Source organism: Crassostrea angulata, chromosome 5 (assembly GCF_025612915.1).
Source record: "Crassostrea angulata isolate pt1a10 chromosome 5, ASM2561291v2, whole genome shotgun sequence".
Classification (NCBI taxonomy): Eukaryota; Metazoa; Mollusca; class Bivalvia; order Ostreida; family Ostreidae; genus Magallana; species Magallana angulata.
The window spans coordinates 9,494,701-9,509,402 of record NC_069115.1 but is presented as its reverse complement, the minus strand read 5'-3'; the positions used below and the strand labels follow the sequence as shown (position 1 = coordinate 9,509,402).

Sequence of the window (14,702 nt, the reverse complement as noted above, 5' to 3'; positions counted from 1 at the left end):
TCTATTAATATGATAACACAAGAATCAGTTTATTCATTGTTAAAGAAATATCTATATTCTTATTTAAGCATTAATTCTTTTTATACTTTATATCGAATCTAAATTTGATCCAAATGATTAAATTTGCAACACTAGTGCGAAGGACATGTACAAGATGCCATTGAATTACTTTTAAATCTAATAATCTTTAGTGTTATCTCAGTGTATACTGTATATCAAATTCTTTATTTCAACAACACTGTTAGCATGTGTTTGGGATTCAGTTAGATTAAAACAACAACGTATTCACTTTGCAAGACGTAAGCTTAATATCATGCTTCTAATTTACATTTGATCTAATTCATCGTATACTGTAGAATCATTTCATTCGAGGGACTCAATGTTCATGGGGGGGGGGGGGGCACTTTTTTTTGGCTCGTTGGAACGTGATTTTGTTGGTAGCAAGTTCTACTTCGTAAATGAATATTTAACATATGCCTGCATATACGTTCGTTGGGATGTAAATTCGTGGACAAGGGTTACCAACGAATGCAACAAACATTGACCCCCCCCCCCCCCCGAACAGTGATGATTCCACAGTATTCGCTCATTTAAGTTTAAAAATTTTCATTTTCATTAAAAATCCCACTGATTCAACTGACAATGTTGTTTCAGACAACAAAAACAACAACAACAATTCTTGTACAGAAATTTCTTTCAGATCACAAATTATATATCTTAACTCGGGTTTTCTTTGTACATGTATATTGTGTTTAGACTATCACTTACTGTTGTTTATATTGAAGCAACCGGTTGAGAACTTGCAGTTTGTTTTGGGACACATACACATCTGTTGGCAAGCGACTCCGTAGTAGGGGAATTTGCATAGCTTGTCACAATATTTTCCCCTATAACCTAGCGGACACTCGGTACCTGTACATTTCAATTTGAAATTTTGAGTGTTATGTTCAGCATTGCGAAAAGGGACATGTATTGCATTTGATATTATGATATTATTAGTACATGCATTGTATAATTCAATTGATGTTATTAGTGAGCAATGATCATTCATTATGTGTAAAAGATACGTAAGTTTCACGTTGTATGATTTGTTAAACTATGTCATTCTATGTAATAAGTTGGCATTTAAATGATCATTAATACACGTATGAGCATATACGGAGCAAATGCGATTGGTTGAAATCGGGGGCAGATATTTGACCATACCGCACATAGTCCTTTCAAAAACAAAAAGAATATCATTTTTGGAGACTGTTTTATCACAACTTGGGTCGCTTTTAATGGGTAATGTTTGGAGATTTCTTTTACCTACAGGTGGACATCCATTAAGATGATGACACAATTTCTCTCTGCATTCACATTTGTCTTTGCACTGGTTCCCAAAGAAAGGATATCGGCAATACTTTTCGCAATCATTTCCATAAAACCTTGGAAGACACGACTTCGACGTTTTGCCACTGAAAATAATGTTTTAAAAACACCAAACCATTAAACCACTACCAATAATTGGGTTTGTATGTCGTCATAATAAAATGTTTTTTACCTTTCTATAAATGAGCGCAGAGGTTGTGATTAGTGGTCATGGTTCGATGATAATGGAAGTTAATAACTTTTTTTTAAAAAGAATGAAGTCCGCAGATAGGTAATGTTCATCGATATTTAACAGTCTAATATCTGGATAGATCAAGATGGAATCAAAAATGATAAAGCGTATGTATGCTAACAGTATATAATATATAAATATGAATGCTTTAATTCTGAAAAAAGACGAAATTTTACATTATTTTAGATTAGATGTAGAAGCAGTATTTATTCAATGATATGTTGTAAGGTAATAATCTAAAAAGAAAAACCAAAACAAAACATGGGTTTTATAAGTAGACTTATACACTTTTGTATATTGATATTAATTTATGTTACACATATTCTACTTACATAAACTATTTTACATCCTGGGGAAAAAATGCTTTTTACGAGTTTACAATGTGATGAAAGAGACATCGCACAGATGCGTATTGTATCGAATAACTTACTAAACACTAAGTATTTAATCTTTTTTTATGTTTAAAACGCAGGTGTTTTGTTTAAGGCTGAATAAATATTCATTCCATGCAGAATAATCTGAATGCATCAAGAACTGAACGTATACTTGCAATATACTTACGTATCATATAAAGCATAGGCTGCAGCAATTGTCACGAATCCAAGACAATTCTATGTGTTACATAAATTTCAATTATCATTGTTTTAATCATGAATCTTGGAAATCTGTTATAACACTGTTTTTGCCACCAATAATTCAAAAACTTATTTGTTTACTATTTATATCTAAATACGTTTTCTTATAGAGGTAGGTACGTTAATTACTCTGTTTAATTGAGGAAAAGTTTGAAAGAATTTTAGTGCACTTAAAAAAAATAATAATTTCCTTTTCTCATACTTTATTTTCCTTTTGGCATTTCTGTCCAATTATAAATTTGATATATTTTACATTTGTATTTACAACCTAACCAACAGGGAATGTTACAGAATTGTACTTGTGCTAGGGAAGTTAAAAAAGATATGAATTTTCATAATATAGAATTAACAAACCTATATCTTATTGCATTCTAAGAGACGATAACGCGTTGAAATAATAATATAAGTATAGAGTGTTAACATATAATGTTAACACTCTATACTTGTAAATATTATTATACTGCGTTCACGTTACACTTTCATGATATCATATAAGGCATAACAACGGTTTTCTTTTCTAACAAAAACAAACAAAAACATGAAGACATGAATAATTATAAGCGCATGCACATTCAGGTTGTATCAAAAGTTACTTGTTTTCTTTGTGAACTGTGTGAGATTATTAGTCCCCTACCGGTTTCACCGGAGGGGACTATAGCTTTCCTCTGCGTCCGTCAGTCCGTCTGTCCATCCGTCTGTCTGTCCGTCCGTCCGTCCGTCTGTCTGTCCCACTTCAGTTTTCCACACTTTTTTTTCTTTATGCATTTGAGGAATAATATGAAACTTGCTGAACAGCTTCAAAATGTCAAACTACAGATCAAGTTTACACTTTTGTAGCGTCTGATTGACATATTTTCGAGAAAATTAATTTTTTTTAATCCAATTTTTTAATGTTCGGGTTCGTTATCGGGTTCGGAGTGTATTGAATAAAGGAGGCCAGTATGTAATCAGTAATAATATCGTGCGTTACTTGTACCATTCCTTTTATCATTTCTAACAAACAAATAAATTCTGTAAAATAGTGTTAAACATTGTGTTGTAAATTTAATCGGCAGGGTTTTTTTTGTATTATTACAATCGGGTTCGTTGTCGGGTTGGGCTGTTTAACTGTTTGGTTTGATTCGGGGTACAGAAGACGGTAAGAAATGATATTGTGCATAACAGTGCTTTGTTTTCACAAATTTTTACCAGCGAATACAGAATAGACTTGGCGAAATTACAGGAGATGAAATAAAGAGTATTACTTTACCTATTTTGTATTTAATTTCTATATCAACTATATAGTTTTAATTTCCTCTGTTCATTTTTCTCTGATTAAAGCATGATATCTCGTTTACAATAGCTCTGAAATAGTTGTGTGCTTGGAAGCTTTCATAGAATAATACAAACCGGTAGGGGGCGTGTATTGCTTATGCAATACTCTCAGAATGCTTGTTATTATTTGTGCTTATCCTTTAAACAAAAGATAGTTTTTCAAATGTACATGTGGGAAATCCACCATATCTTGTGTAATGAATATTTCAAACTGATATATGCATATCATATCAACGTTTTAGTCTACAAATTTACTGTACATTTAAACGTTAGCGTTAGCGGGTTATGTAATTTTTTTCTGCAATGATCGCTACCTTCATAACCCGAATGAATCACGAAAGAAAGCATTTTATTATTTATATTTACATCTTTCTTTTGAATAAATAATAAATTGATTATCAAAAGTAAGTAAAATTAACTAAATTACTGTTAATGTACGTAAGTTCGTTAGCTAAAAGAAACAGCCAAATCGTCTCCTGTGAGACTTAGAGTCTGACAGCATCATTTCGTGCAGTCCGTGGTTTTTCTTAAGTCGCTGTAGGCTTCAACCAATCGATAAACAGGGTGTGTCAATTTCACTCTTGTCAGTTTCAGCCGCTGTAGATGTCGACCTATCGATAAACGGGGCGTGTAGATTTCTATCTGGCTGCTTCTATAGAGCTATGAATGAACTATAAGTTTCCTAAGAAATAGTGGAAATAATACTCGGTAGATGTAAATATATGCTAATGAATTTCTATAAAGCGGAACATATGTAATTGTCTACGAAAGTAAATATTTTTGAAGCTTAAACATCTTTTCTCGGTATGAATCCGGGTATTAATAATCCCGTCTCAAAAACGTACAGCTTGAGACCATTTTTTCCAAACCTAAATGTTTTAATTTATGATATAAGAAATGTAAGATACTGAAGATATGTATGTTTTTAAGATATTAGTTTTGCAGAATGGCCTCAATATGTCGAGGCAAAAACATTCTGATATCATAAAAATGACTCATTTGTTTCCAAAAACTTGTTACCTTAAGATCACAATTTATTTTCAGTGACTGATCTATCCTGATCCTATTGCCCTTTTGGATAAATACGTAATGCTAAAATTGTCCAGACAAGATTCCAGAACGGATCACGATCTCATCCGAACATCTCAACGGAAGTAACTGGTTTTGTAGATGCATGTAAGTTCGTATACGTTACGATTCGCTTACCACAAAACGATGTGCTCTGTTGCGGTGGGCACGTTCATGATTGCAATTCTAGTCTTTTAACGATCATGATGGAAGGTGATCACGATTTGAGCTACACTTTGACCACCAAAGATATATTCATCACGGCTGACCATATCGACACATCGCAACTGAACGGAGCGTAGCGCTTCTCCAAAATTTAGTCAGATCATTACGATAAGGAGATGGGATCATATTACACTATAAAGTTGGTAGATATTATTTTATCGATTTCGATTCACACATATCTGTCTGTTTGTATGTCTACCAACCCATCTACCAGTCCTGATAGATAAATAGATAGATAGATAGATAGATAGATAGATAGATAGATAGATAGATAGATAGATAGATAGATAGATAGATAGATAGATAGATAGATTTTATACAATAGCGCATCATTGAGAAGCGTGTCATAATGTGACAGTACTTTTAGATCAAACCTTGTCGATTGTTTATATTCCCCATTGATATAAATAAACACGAACTTTATCAAATGTTGCTCAAATATTCATTTTTGGCTTGTATACATTGTTTATATTATATATTTTATGATGATTGTCAATACCTAATAAAAACATATGTCATGTTAATAAAGAGATTAGGTAGATAGAAGACATACGCTCTGAAGGAAAATTAAAGCTGGGTTCTTACGTCAAAGTGCATTAGAGTTTTCAGATCTGAATTGAATTAGGTAGGTATCTTAAAGCAAGAATTGTTGTCACTTTACGCGGATTTTTCACGATTTTATCGCATCCGTAAAATTACTTTTGGATCAACCCTCGTATATAAGCCAACAATGAATATTTTAGCAACATTAGATAAATTCTTGTCTATTGATACAAATGGGGAATTTTCCCCATTTGTATCAATTTTGTTAAATGTTGCTAAAATATTCATTTTTTGGCTTGTATAATTTGTTTATATTATAAATGTTATGCTAATTGTCAATAACGTTCTTAAATCTGTAATCACAAGAGATATAGGTTTCCAAAGTACACCAAACGACGTTTTATGCCTAAATCGATCCTTAGCATTTACTTTGATGAATTGGAAATTTTGGGTATGAATGGGTCTAGACTCAATCCTAAAGGTACTTTTATTAAAATGATGTTTAGTTTTCATTCCCTTTTTATCATCTCTTTATTAAAGTGGAGTCTAGTACCATTATAGGTCAAAATACCTAGAGCTAAAACAAAAAAATTAAACTTTTTTAACAATTGTCAAACTATAAAATCTATTCACAGGTATTGATATGTGTCAAACTAGCTCATTGTGATAGGCGGAGAACTGTAGACTGTACCTCTTGGTCGACAGGGTGTTCGAAGCATAGTGAGCGTTTTCTTTCTAATCACTGTGCTTTTCTTATTTATGGGTAACACATTTTTTTCTAATTTTTATTTAGTAGAATTACTTTGAAAAATATTTAAAACCCTTCAGATAGCGATAGAAATATATATTATGTTCTTGCTCGGTCTCAATAATGTCAAATAAACAATAGCGCTAGTCGAGTCAGAGATTGCTTGAGATCACATTGAAATGTTAATAACAGAAATGAAACTAAGGAGACAAGTGTAAAGTATAAATGTATGTTTGTTAATGGTTGGGTAATGCAGTTATTTATTGTACATGTACTGGTGCATGGTACCTTCAAATGTAAGATTCTATTATATAATATGTACATAATTCATTCAAATATCCTAGGCGCGAGGGATTCGACAGCCATTGCACGCTTTTCTCCTTTAAGTTTTTATTGAATATAAAACGCAGCCAAAGATCTAACTATTTACAGTCTGGTCTATGAGAAAATTTGAATTTTCATAGTACGTATGTACCCTAAAGCATCCTATTTTTTTTAAAGATATTATCGTATCTCCAACAATTAAAATGGAATGATTTTCTGAATAATATTGTTGACGATAAACAACAATTCATCAAAGTCTCATCTGAATTATAAACCTATTCCTCTCTTAGTAGCTTTTAAAAGAGTCGTAATAATTCAGGAAATATAGCCCAAAATTCGGCTTAGACGGCTGCTTGGTTTGATTAAATTCAAATGGACTAAGTCTCGAATCAATTTTTTACTGTGGACATCCTTCGAACTCCTTTTCTGCCAAACGTTTGTTTTTTACCTTTACAAGGCCAAAATCCAACAAAATATCTAGTTGTTGATTTGGAATGTTAACTTTTACGAATTGGAAATGTCTATTGGTAAGTCGTACATAAAAAGTTTTATCCGAATTTTAACGATATTTTCTAAAATAGTTAACAGACTTTCTTGAAAATCGATAGGGGTTGTTCTTTAATTATGCTTATGACATGTACGTAGTTTGATGAATATACATGTACATGCGAGGGTTTTCTTTCAATCATGCTCACAAGGCTGAAATAGACATACACCCATCGATCTATCAATCCATCCATCAATTCAGCCATCCATTAATACGCACAGCAGCGATGCTATATCCCCTTCGCAACAAGTTATGCGATGGGATAATAATTATAATCGTGTTTCGAAACGCAGCACGAGCAAGTATATATATATATATATATATATATATATATATATATATATATATATATATATATATATATATATATATATATATATATATATATATATATATATATATATATATATATATATGTCTGGGATGCGTTTTAATCGACACAGACGTTAGCACTACTACCCTTACCAAATCATTGCCAGGTCTTACCGGTATTCACGTACAATTTTAGAGTAATCCTAAACTTGTCCAAGTTTTAAGATTTTGTAATAAAAGTGGTTTTTCGTTTGGGGATTAAGACTTGTCGAAAATAAAAAGTTGTTTTCTTATCAATGTATATCCGTGCAGCAAAACACTGCAAAAAATCTAATTTTTAGCGGCTCTTTGTACCGTAATGATGTTTTTGTCAACATATCGACTACTCTAAATTATGTAGTAATCTTTGCAAAATTTCGTCACTTCGGGGAGTCCGAGGATATAAAATCCTCTATCTACACCTAAATATCTAATCAAAGGAAAACTAAGCACCATTTTTATAAGTTCCGTAGTAGATCTTGTGAGCAGAAGCTTTGGACATATCATTTCTACAAAACCGATTGGAAATATGTGATATGCCTTAAATATTTATTGTTACAGTAATCAAATACCAAAAAATAATTTGATTCATTATACTACTTCAAATCAATACACATTTTATATCAGAGTACAAAAAAACTGAAAATAATTATAAGCTGTGTTAATTTTTATATTTGTAAAACTTTATAATAACCAAACGATCATTATCCATAGACAAATGAGTTCAGGATACAAATTGAATATGTCCATTACTTTACTTTCCATAAAACTTATGTCTTTTTTTTGAATTAATGTTAAGTATCCACACAATAATCAATTAAAAGATATAGAAAAAACCTTACCTCAGCTTGCGTTGTTATAGATGCTTAGGTAACACGAAGTAAAGTGAGACTTAAAATTTAAACCGAATATATGCACTGCCATGTTACTTAGGGCTTCCGTATAGATTGTTCGAAGAAAAGGTTTTGTACAAAATATTCATAGCGTGAAATTTGATGACACAGGAGCACCTCTAAGTGGAGCATCCCTTCGCAATATTTTGTCGTAAAAAAAACAAACCCCAAAAGCATGGCATATGTGATGCAAATATCAATATTTATTTTAAGATCAAAGTAAATTTGATCTAAGCATTTATTTTCTGAGAACACTTTAAACCCATAGTATCCCAATTATCCCGGTTCCTATACCCATCCTTGAAATTTAGGTTAAACAATTAAATTTCTATACTACATTCTGTGTGTGTGTGTGTGTGTGTGTGTGTGTGTGTGTGTGTGTGTGTGTGTGTGTTGAAATGGGGGTTTTGTTATTAGAAACCCCCTCTATTTCTAACACAACACATATGTTTTAAAGTTCAATAAGTTATCTACATTAACGCAACATGAATAAAGTATCATATTTGACGATTCACGTAAGCCAATTCTTGTTTCATAGCAAAACTTAGCAATAGTTTTGTAACTTGCTAAATTAGAAAATTCGGAAATGCGTTTTTCTAGTATAATATTAGATTTGCAGCTGTTAATCTGCAATGATTTCCGTATCAAAGCGGACGAGATAATAGATATCCCATCTGAATTTTGGAGCAGTTCCAGTCTTAGTAACTCGGTAAATTTTCCCAAAATCGACAGTTTTCGTTGTTAAAAAATGAAAGAAATTAATATCCTATCCGTTTCATCTCTTCAAATTCGACGTCCTCCTTATTTTTAATACTATATATATATATATATATATATATATATATATATATATATATATATATATATATATATATATATATATATATATATATATATATATGGACTATACCTTCTACTATAGACCGGCTGTTTCTTACTTTCACACGGTCTAAATCCATCAATATATCAAATTAGTGATTTAAAACCTAACCCATTGTCGGAAATTGTTGTTGTCAAGACATACATAAAGTTTCATTGTACATGTTGATATTTAACGATATTTTAATACCATGCAGGAGAGGTGTTCGAAGTTTGATAGCTGCTGGTGTTGATATGTTGATATATTTATATATATATATATATATATATATATATATATATATATATATATATATATATATATATATATATATATATATATATATATATATATATATATATATATATATATATATATATATATATATATATATTATCGGTTGTCTAAAAAAGCTGGTTGTCTTTACATGCATGATAGGAAAAAAAACCAATTGTTATTCTTAAGTGTACTTTCTCAATTATTTATTCAATGATATGTTGTAATGTAATAATCTAAAAAGAAAAACCAAAACAAAACATGGGTTTTATAAGTAGACTTATACACTTTTGTATATTGATATTAATTTATGTTACACATATTCTACTTACATAAACTATTTTACATCCTGGGGAAAAAAATGCTTTTTACGAGTTTACAATGTGATGAAAGAGACATCGCACAGATGCGTATTGTATCGAATAACTTACTAAACACTAAGTATTTAATCTTTTTTATGTTTAAAACGCAGGTGTTTTGTTTAAGGCTGAATAAATATTCATTCCATGCAGAATAATCTGAATGCATCAAGAACTGAACGTATACTTGCAATATACTTACGTATCATATAAAGCATAGGCTGCAGCAATTGTCACGAATCCAAAAACAATTCTATGTGTTACATAAATTTCAATTATCATTGTTTTAATCATGAATCTTGGAAATCTGTTATAACACTGTTTTTGCCACCAATAATTCAAAAACTTATTTGTTTACTATTTATATCTAAATACGTTTTCTTAGAGAGGTAGGTACGTTAATTACTCTGTTTAATTGAGGAAAAGTTTGAAAGAATTTTAGTGCACTTAAAAAAAATAATAATTTCCTTTTCTCATACTTTATTTTCCTTTTGGCATTTCTGTCTAATTATAAATTTGATATATTTTACATTTGTATTTACAACCTAACCAACAGGGAATGTTACAGAATTGTACTTGTGCTAGGGAAGTTAAAAAAGATATGAATTTTCATAATATAGAATTAACAAACCTATATCTTTTTGCATTCTAAGAGACGATAACGCGTTGAAATAATAATATAAGTATAGAGTGTTAACATATAATGTTAACACTCTATACTTGTAAATATTATTATACTGCGTTCACGTTACACTTTCATGATATCATATAAGGCATAACAACGGTTTTCTTTTCTAACAAAAACAAACAAAAACATGAAGACATGAATAATTATAAGCGCATGCACATTCAGGTTGTATCAAAAGTTACTTGTTTTCTTTGTGAACTGTGTGAGATTATTAGTCCCCTACCGGTTTCACCGGAGGGGACTATAGCTTTCCTCTGCGTCCGTCAGTCCGTCTGTCCATCCGTCTGTCTGTCCGTGTTTACGAGAGTGCATGTATTGGGTTCTTTTTATACTTAATTGGTACTAATTGGGTACTTTTTTCTTATTGGGTATACCCAAGAGGAAGTGTCGCTTAATCTACTTAAAATGCCTTAATTGGGTACATGAAAGTTAGTACCCAACAAAACTTAGACATTGCGACTTGTCCAATAAAGTGTCTGAAAAAGTTGCTTCTATGGACGCACCATGTATTCGCTTCTATATCATACTTTCGGAACACTAAATTTAGCTAAGCTGCGGTCATAGTAACTCCCGAGAGTTCCGAAAAGCAACCTCCGTTAATCTTGTTCTTTCAAGCGTTTGATATCACACACAACAACAATGGCGTCTGCAAGGCATAGTGAGCACGAGGTCAAGATCCAAAAAGTAAGTTTCTTGATTTATTCACACTTTAAAAATAAGTCTTGCTTTGATACATTTTGTCAAACATAAGGATATTTTACTTTATTAATCAATTTTGAACTACATTTGGATAATTATAGTAATAAAAGGACTTATGTGTATTTCGAATTTCCTCTGTCTTGATCGTCTTAACATACATTGAATAGCGGATGCCCTTTTTATTGAAAGTAAATTCAATTCAAAACCACCATTGTCCTAGCCTCTGTTTTTTGCAAAGTTAAACCCGAACATGCTGGACTTCACGCACGAGTGACCTGAGACAATAGACAATACAGTTAAACACTATAGAGAGGCCCAAGCTGAGGGGGTATACACAGCTGTCCTGTTAAATGGGTGATTTGACACCTAATTACTGGTGCAATAATTTGATAAATAACAACTGTATTATCTCCTTGAAATTAGTAGGCCAATTGTACAAGCTAGATTAACACTGAGACATCGTAAGGTTATCTAAAAAATAGAATTAACACAAAAGAATATATTTTATGGAGATAATTTGAAATTTCAACACCGAGGCACCTAAAACCATGATTTGACTAAAGAAACATTTTAATAAAAAACTAGATGTGAAGTTTTCCTATTCTTTTCTAAGCTTTTAAGCTATCGTCAGATTAACCGGAATTTTCTCTGTTTCCCAAAAAACGTAACTACACTTCTTGAAGAATGCAGAAACTTAATTCATAATAAAAGATTGCAATATTGTTTTGCAGATTTTAATGCCACTTGATTTTTAAAAAGCCTAAAATAACAATTTCAATATCCAAATTTCTGTGGTAAAAAGGGTTTAATAATTTTGCCATCAGTTGTCTACTTATTTTCTTTTGATTGAGAAGTGGACAGGCATAGTCTACACTCATGCTATGCCTGTCTACTTCTCAAAAGAGAATATTGTCTACATTATACATGTCCTATGATTCATTACTGGATACAGATGTGTTCAAGTTTACATATAGCCTAAATGAAATAAAGAATTTTTAATGCATTATACTTTAAAACTAGTCAGACTGTTCTAAGGGATGAAAATAAATGTAAATCAATGTAAGAGAGAAAAAAAAATGAAAATAAAATATTGAATAACACTTAATATGTGAATGCAAAAGCAAATCATTTTTTGTACAATAATATTGTTTCATTACAGATCTTGAGGTCACATTTGATTACGATGCAAAATTTTCCTTAAAATACGCTTGTTTCCAAGGATTAATGATTTATAATATTACCGCAAAAAAAAGGTGCCTCTTTCAAGGTTTTATAATATTTACCGCAGAGAAAAGTGCCCTTTTCACCATTATTTAACATGCCCTTTTCAAATCCTAGATTTAACACTATACCAGGCTATATATTAAAAACCAATATTATTTATGAAAGTGAGAAATAGTAAATGTGGATTATGAATTTTTATACTATGCTAACATCTTGTATATTTTTGATGATGAATACACTGTTGGGTAAAATAATATTAATAAATCGCTTGTCCAATTTTTTTGTTGGATATCGTGAATCAGTAAGTCCATTATAAGTATAAATATAGAGATATATTTGCATTTTTATTATGCACAGGTGGATCAACTACCAAGAGAACAAAATATGTGCTAATTTTAAGGTAAGAGCATATAATGATACGTGCCACATTAAATATTTTACTTTCTGTAGTAAATTGAAGGTATAAAAGAACATGGCGGTAGCGTGTTGTGAGGACCAAGCTGCTATGATTGTTGGTATCTTACACTTGTAAATTCATGTGTATTTGTGTGTTTGCATTTTAAACTCTAGATTAAATGGCCTTAAAGAAACAAGAAGTTTGGTTTCTATGGTTAGAACACTGACAGGTGTACATCAAATAAATAGTGAATGTAACCTTGGCTTGAATATAAGCAGAAGCATGACACAATGATCAAGCCTTATGAAAATTTTTTTAATCGATTTCCTTGTATTTCAGGAGATGCTGTAGCTCTTCTCCTGGATGGGGGTGTTTGGTGGCCAGGAGCATGTTCCTTGACGGAAAAAAGTAAGTGTATGTAATATTTTTTGTGTGCTTTTTTTCTTATCTTAGAAACATCTTAATGCATGTTATCTTCAAGTGAAAAGCACATTAATTTGCTATTTCAAAAGTTTTGAGAAATGGATTCCTGTATTTAATTTTCTTAATATTTCAGTGTGAATGCAGACAAAGGAAAAAAAATTGTAATGAACATTTTTTTACTGCTTGCTTGTTTACACCATCATAATTATATTCCTTTGATGAACAGTTAGATGTAAACCATTTGTTGTAAAGGTGTTTGAAAATTTGGTTTCTGGAACTTGATAAATTGGGGAAAAAAGCACTTTTCAGTTGCAATTAATTGAATAAAACTTTCTTGTAGTGATAGAAGAAGAAGACATACAGGAAGATGAATAAGAGGATACATCTTTTCGAGGAAAGAAAACCTCCTCATCTAGTAAATATTTTTTTTCTTCATATCATACCACATGACTGATTTGAGTTAATCTATTATTTCAATTAACTTTTCTAATTTCAAACTCCATCCAAACAGGATATTATCAGTCAAACTTTGTGTGCAAAGTAATTAATTGTAAATGAGGCCAAGTGTGTGTTTCAGTCCTTGTTAAGATATGATTTGAGTTATTTTATTTTCTATCTTTATTTAATTAACATATTTTATGTGACGTACAAATTTGTTTCATTGCAGCATGAATGAAATGGACGGAGGCTGAACTAGAGGAGGTTAAGGAATATTTCAGAGAATGTCTGATCTCGATCACCACTCCAGGAAGAATAACTTGCAATATGTGGATAGAGGAAAGCAGAGCTAATATAATAAGCTATGGGAAACTCTAAAGAAGAAAGTGTGGAGTCTGCCCCCCCCCCCCCCCCCCAAAAAAAAAAATAAAAATAAAAAATAAAACCACCTTGACAGTTTTGGGTCTAAATCCTACAGCAAAACTTAATTATGTAATGATGTTTGTTTTCATCTTCCTCCTTGCTCTTATTACAGTGAATTTTTATTTTTTTAGTTTTGAGACAATTTTTTTTCATTTTCATCACCGTTTACCATACTTTTCACTGAAATTGAATCAATGGTAATTTCTTTTATTGTTAGAAAGGCATGCATTGTATCTTTTTAGAAAGGATGTAATCAGTTTGAGAATGTTATCATTCAAAAGTACATTTTCATTTAATTGGACATTTGATGAGAATTTTGTTTGATCAAGTCAAATTATTGCAAGATTGCAATTTATTTAGCAGTATGGTAGTATAAAATTATTTGTAGTATTTTCATGGATTTTCTTCATTTGATGAGAACTTCTTTTATTAAAGGAACTGATTGCCAATTTTTGTAACTAAGGACTTGATTTATTTAAGACACCGTTTGCCCTTTGTCATAAATATATCTTTGTATCAAAGCCTAGATTATTATCTTTCTGTGTTTTGAAGACAAAAACAAAAGAAAGTTGACACCTCTTAGTTTGGTAATTACATATACTTTGTGGTAGATGAATTGAAGGTTTGTGGACAAAATATTTTCATTATATTGCTTGAATTTTCTT

At 31.1% G+C, this 14,702-nt stretch overlaps 1 long non-coding RNA gene across 4 annotated transcripts; it reads left to right on the top strand.

The window, feature by feature from the left end:
* The first annotated feature begins 10,700 nt into the window (after nucleotides 1-10,700).
* LOC128186050 (uncharacterized) lies at nucleotides 10,701-14,059 on the top strand. Of its 4 annotated transcripts, none has more exons than XR_008243886.1 (6): nucleotides 10,701-11,117; nucleotides 12,714-12,756; nucleotides 13,093-13,161; nucleotides 13,310-13,337; nucleotides 13,523-13,591; nucleotides 13,844-14,059. It is a non-coding gene; the product is annotated as an uncharacterized LOC128186050 (long non-coding RNA). The 4 variants fall into 4 exon arrangements; XR_008243884.1 differs by having other exon boundaries at nucleotides 13,517-13,591; XR_008243883.1 differs by lacking the exon at nucleotides 13,310-13,337 and having other exon boundaries at nucleotides 13,517-13,591.
* The last annotated feature ends 643 nt before the right edge of the window (nucleotides 14,060-14,702 follow it).